Below are 6,989 nucleotides of genomic sequence, written 5' to 3'. Positions count from 1 at the left end.
ACGCACAGCAATTCGAAAATTCTGCGTATTTTGAAGGAAAAATATTTAAAAAATCTGAGAGCACCTTTTAAAATTTATCAAAGCAAGATCTTGGAGAGGGATCAATTTCCCCCGAAAATTTTAAAAGTCGATTTTTGACAGCACTCCAAAAAATCGATTGTGTATCAACAACAACAATAATTTAAGGACTGTCATACATCAGTAAAGTTAAATAGTATATTTCTTAGAGAGTCTGTGTGGAAATCGCGTATGTTTATTTATTTTTGGCTGTGATACATCGGAAATCAGAAAAGGGGATCAAGTCTACCCAGTCTCCCCTACGGCAAATCCTTCAAAAATGCCGTGAATACCAGGTCCCAACGCCATCTGTTCGTTGATTTCAAGGCGGCATCGCGATCATCTAATTGGCGAGATCCGACTACGCATTAATTGGATTCAGCTCGGTCGACGAATCAATATACAGCAACTAGAAGATCCAGCTGTGAAGAGATCCTTCGTTGAAAAGCTTGCAACTCGGGTAGTGGATGCTCCGGAGTCAACGGTATGTATCGTCGTAAGTGGAAGTCGGGCGCTGCTGCAGACAGGACAGGCGGGAATGGGTGGACTTCTTGACTCATGGAGAAAGCATGGCTGCGGCAACCAAAGATAAGAATATTGCCTCAATTACTCACTAACTTCGGCAGCTGAAATGTTGGTTGCAGCACTTCGAACAGCTTCTTCAAGTCTCTTTGTAGAGAAATTATGGAGTACTGCTTGCAGTTTTCGCACTGGAAGTGCCCCAAGGTGTTGAGTTTTGCCAAAAACTATCGATCTGTATCAAAGAAATCTAAAGATTCGGTGCCAATTATTTCAAAAACAGTTTTTTGTTCAACCGTCTAAGACGAGTTTAGTACTCTCCATTTAATTGCACTACGTTTTGTTAACTTTGGAGATATGTATTTCGACCGCAACTGTGTGGTCGTCTTCAGTGTCTCGTACTTGACTCGACTTGATAACAAAGATAACAAAACGTAGTGGAATTAAATGGAGAGTACTAAACTCGTCTTAAACGGTAGAATACATTCCACTAAAAAAAGGCTAAAATTTTTTTTTGTTGTTTTCTCAGAGTTTTTTGTTGTTCTCTCATAATTCTGTAAAATGGATATATCTCGGGTACTTATTCAAAAGGACGTATGTGATTTTGTAAACAAAGATTCAAACGTCGATTTGTCCAATCTGATAGCACTCCCACGCTAACCATCACCACAGACAGGTAGGGGAAGCCTTCGGCTACCTGTTGGTGGTGTTGGTTTGCATGGGAGTGCCATCAGATTCGATAAATCGACGTTTGAATCTTTGTTTACAAAAACACATACGTCCTTTTGAATAAGTACCCGAGATATGCAGTTTCTCAAACGAATGATTCAATTGGTGCTAGTCGCAAAACTGTATGAAGATTTCAGGCGAACACTCCAGTTTGTTCGAATCGCACCGGGGACTAAGACAAGGTGATGGACTTTCGTACCTGTTGTTCAACATTGCACTAGAAGGTGTCATGCGGAGAGCCGGAGATACGATTTTCAACAGATCACCCGTCTGAAACGTGAAGCAACAAAAGTTGGACGGAATCGAACGCGACAAGACCCGCCTGGGAAGTAGTGTTACGAAAAACAGGGATACCTTCGAGGTGGTCGAGGAATTTGTCTACCTTGGATTCTTGCTAACGGCTGATAACAATGTTAGTCGTTAAATACCGTGATGTGCCCTAATTTCGCGCGCGCCCTAACTTCGCGCATTATAAAATCATTTATTTTTTTCAAATTTTAGGTGTCAGTCAAAATTGAAAAATCTGGAGGATTACAAAATATCATTGTTGTTGAATGTTTTTCACGAAAAAATTTGAAAAACAAACTTGGTTTAGTACACCAAATAAAATTATTTTAATTTGATCCTCCCATCGACCGCCATATTTGCTTGTGCTTAGCACAGCGACGAAGAACATGACCCAAGTAAACAAATGATTTTACCGTACAAAACTGGCTACTTTTTGGAAATATTTGTATCCATTATGCTCTGTTGGATATGTTTATTCGTCATTACTATTAAAAAGTGTAAAATTTTATGTATTTTGTGTTTATTAAGACTTTCGCTTTGTGCGCGAAATTAGGTATATGAGAGTAATTATGGTGCCTAATTTCGTTTATTGTTGTTGCGTAGTTTTCTAATGAAACAAAAGAAAAATAATACACAGGACAGCTTTACACTGAATAGAACCCGAAGAGTTCATTCCCATACGGTTTTTATCTAATTTTCAGGCGGATCGACTAACGTTGACTTGAAAATCTTATTGATCAGTGCCTGCAATAGCTATCAAATCCGATGTGTAAAATGATGTTAAAATGTGCGATGTGTAAAATGATGCTAAACTTAAGATAAAACTACAGCAGCTTTTTCGATAATGTATAAAATATTGAATATGTTACGTATAAAACACATATTTGAAGATGTATCACGTAAGACATAGCGGAATTTAAGACTTTCTTTCATGACGTCTTGAAACTTCAAACTTTTTTTATACATCAGCTAAACATTGCTCATACAATGGCTTTTTTCTTAAAATATGGTTTATAGTTTCAGAAGAAAACGATATTTTAGGAATTCTGACTTGTGTCAACTAAAATACATGAAGTAAAATCTAAGCAAAGCACCAGGGTCGAAATATAGGCACATACCATTTCGACTAAAGAATGGGTCACGGACGGCTGTCTGATACCGTTATCTGCATATTTTGAACAATGGATGAATGCTTCTATTGGTTAATTGATTATATTTCATCAAACCAATAACGATATTCAATTCCAAACATGAGCGAAGTTAGGAACACTTTTGCGCGAAATTAGGAACTATCCTATTTTCTTGCGCGAAATAAGGAGCATACAACGGTCTCGGATTCATACTCCATTTTTTTTTAAATAGCTGCAAAATTTGCAAGTAACATTTTTTTGAGAACCTAGAATCCTTCTACTACGTGATGCAGTAGCAAATGTTTCCAAATGGCCACTACATGTTTTTTAATGAACGTTTTAACTTTGTCAGATCTTAAGTGCGTGAAATTAGGGTACTTCACGGTACAAAGGTGCATAATCTGTGAAAGTCGGGCCTACTACGGGCTCCATAAGAAACTCCGGTCAAAAAAGATTCACCACCGCACCAAATGTGTCATGTACAAAACGCTGATAAGACCGGTAGTCCTCTACGGATATGTAACATGGACAATGCTCGAGGAGGACTTGTAAGCACTAGGAGGGATCGAGGGACGGGTGCTTAGGACAGCAATCCTGCAAAAATGGTGTTCACTTCCGATCCGGCAGGTACGAAACGGCGTGGAGCGCATTCGAGGATGTAGAAATGCGGACACGAACCGTGTATTGTGGCGTCAAATAGTTGATTCAGTGTTATCTGTTTAGATGTAAACTAAATGAATGAAAATTAGTCGATGGTATACAACTTGGGCGAGTACCATGTAGGCAGCGTTCAGCAATGAGATTGCGCGATAGTTGTTACAATCCAGCTTATCGTCCTTTTTCTAGGCGAGGACTTCCATCCACTCCTGCGGCAGAACCTCTTCCTCCCAAATATTGGTAATAACCCAAGACAAAATTTTCAAAACGACTTATCTGCTTTTGTAAACAAAGATTCAAACGACGATTTGACGAAACTGATAGCTCTCGCACGCAAACCAACATCATCAACAGGTAGCGGAAACCTTCACCTACCTATTCGTGGTGTTGGTTTGCGCGGGAGAGCTGTCAGATTCGTCAAATCGTCGTTTCAATCTTTGTTTACAAAAGCAGATAAGTCGTTTTGAAAATTTTGTCTTGAACCCAGTGTAGCGCTCTAGCCTTGGCTCTAGCCAGTGCTTCACCATCGTCTCAAGTAGCTCTCCTTTTAGTTGATCAACCAAGGGACTTTGTTATTTTGCCCTTCGTTATAGTCCATTAGCTGCCATTAGCTGCATATGTTTTAAAATAGATGTTAAATTCTATTGTCCAGTCTATTCTATCTCATCAAACCTACACCGATGCTCACTTGTGAACAATTTGACCTAGTGTGTAATTTTTAAACGAGTGGTTAGAAAAAATGATACCTAATATGTAAATTTCCACATATTACTGCCGAAATTTCAGCTCAATCGGTCATCGGGGAATGTTCTCGAGGATTTGCTAAACGGTGGCTTTAGCGCCACTCTCAAAGAAAAAGTAACGTTTTACGTATATTTCGATTGAAATTTAAATAAAAATATTCGATTAGAACCGACAGAACAAAAATAAATTTTGTTTTAATTTATGATCGTGTGTCGTGTTTCGTTTGCGTTCGTAAAATCTTTTCGTTCCTGTATCAATTTCAAGTTTATAGTATTTGTTATAAAAGCTCAACTCATTATGGCCCGCATGTGATCTGCAAATAGGCGGCAAACAGGCGCCATGCCTCCGATCGCCATGCTAATCGGTTGGCGCAATTTTATTTGAATATGCTTTAGAATCAAATTGAATGATAGCTCAGATTTGAATAGTTGAACAGTAGAATGATTTCAAAAGATTCAAATTTCTTTGGCGCAAGTACGACTCAGACTCGCTCATTTCGTCTACGAATCGGCTGGAGAGCAGAAGTGCGCGAATAAAATACTAACGTTCAGTTCTTGAAAGTTTAAGATTTACACCACTTATTTGATAAGAAAATTATGTTGAGCTTTTTAGTGGAATGTTTTCACCTGTCATAAGACGAGTTTAAACAATCCCATTGAATTCCACCACTTAATTGTATCTTGACAGATACGTATTTCGACCTCAACAGTAAGGCCGTCTTCAGTGTCGACTTAGTCGAGTCAAGTACGAGACACTGAAGACGGCCTTACTGTTGAGGTCGAAATACGTATCTGTCAAGATACAATTAAGTGGTGGAATTCAATGGGATTGTATAAACTCGTCTTATGACAGGTGACCACTTATTTTTTTAAGCTCACTCACTAATTTTAAACCAAAATTACTCAAGCAAAATCTTAAACTTTCAAGAACTGAACGTAAGTATTTTATTCGCGCATTTCTACTATTAATTGCATATTATTCGGCAACTCGGCCGTACGAAAACCATATTTTTTGTTATATAATTTGGCTGTGCATATGCACAGCACATGTTTCGAAATAGACAAATTGATATGAAATTTGCGAAAAAGAATCCACGTGTCTTGGAGGGACTCGCACCCTCAATCAGAACGTTGGCTCAGGAGGCACGTTCCCCTCAATTTGGGAGATTTGTGCCATCGCCTTCACTGGCCTTTCTCATCATTTACCTGACGGAAAAGGAAGTGAAAAGAGGAAAGGAAGAGGAAGTGAAGTTGGAAAGGAAAATGGAACCATTTATAGGAAAGCCAATTATGTAAACTCACACGCATTCAGCTAGGGACTAAAGAAAGGTGTCACAAAAACACGTAACAATGGACGAACGTCAAAGACGAAACACAGAGTGCACTGTGAAAAACGCATAATGCGAATCCATATAGGTGACAATCACAAAGTACATTGTAAAAATCGCATAATGCGAATCCATATAGGTGGCAATTTGTTGAAAACTAAGTAAAACACATATTCATAACCCCACTCTTATTTAACCTCACGTTGAGATTGAACAAGAGTAGCCGAAGCCGAACGTCAAGGACGAGACACAGAGTACACTGTGAAAAACGCATAATGCGAATCCATATAGGTGACAATTTGTTGAAAAAAACTAAGTAAAAAAACATTTTCATAACCCCACCCTTATTCAACCTCAAGTTGAGATTAAACAAGAGTAGCTGAAGCCGAACGTCAAAGACGAAACACAGAGTACACTGTGAAAAGCGCATAATGCGAATCCATATAGGTGACAAACACAAAGCACATTGTAAAAAATGGCATAATGCGAATCCATATAGGTGACAATTTGTTGAAAACTAAGTAAAACACATATTCATAACCCCACTCTTATTTAACCTCACGATGAGGTTGAATAAGAGTAGCCGATTATCTCGGAGAAGTAAAAAGTCAACTACGCCATAGCTCCGGATAGCGCAGCGAGGGCTAAAATACTGTGAAGGTACTGGTGCTTCACAGGCTCCGTTTGCGGTTAGGTTCTTATTAGACCCCCCTAACCATTCATTCGTAGGCACGGTAAGCATAAAGCCGCATCACACCGAGAATTAGGGGTCACCTGTATGGTGGACTTCTACCACTGGAACAGGCAATCCGTAATGTTATTCTTAGCCAGATAACCAGCTGCCGACACCACACGGCTATCTAGGCTGTTCGCGGAGAGAAGTTGACATTGACTTTACGTCAACTCTCAATGTGGCCGAACAGCCGGAGGTTGTTGAGGTCGAAATACGTATCTGTCAAGATACAATTAAGTGGTGGAATTCAATGGGATTGTTTAAACTCGTCTTATGACAGGTGACCATTTATTTTTTTTAAACTCACTCACTAATTTTAAACTAAAATTACTCAAGCAAAATCTTAAACTTTCAAGAACTGAACGTTAGTATTTTATTCGCGCACTTCTGCTCTCCAGCCGATTCGTAGACGAAATGAGCGAGTCTGAGTCGTACTTGCGCCAAAGAAATTTGAATCTTTTGAAATCATTCTACTATTAATTGCATATTATTCGGCAACTCGGCCGTACGAAAACCATATTTTTTGTTATATAAGTTGGCTGTGCATATGCACAGCACATGTTTCGAAATAGACAAATTGATATGAAATTTGCGAAAAAGAATCCACGTGTCTTGGAGGGACTCGAACCCTCAACCTCCTACTCTCTAGATAGGCGTGATAACCCCTACACCCCTACACGGCATGGAGTGCGATCCTCTCGTTTAATAAACAATGTGCACTCGCTTGACTGTGGATATACAACAGTAAAGCACATGTGGAGATTGGACAAATCAAGTATCCGAAAGATATTCAATTTGCAAAAAA

Source organism: Armigeres subalbatus, chromosome 2 (genome assembly GCF_024139115.2).
Source record: "Armigeres subalbatus isolate Guangzhou_Male chromosome 2, GZ_Asu_2, whole genome shotgun sequence".
Classification (NCBI taxonomy): Eukaryota; Metazoa; Arthropoda; class Insecta; order Diptera; family Culicidae; genus Armigeres; species Armigeres subalbatus.
Note: the sequence above shows the minus strand (reverse complement) of the source record.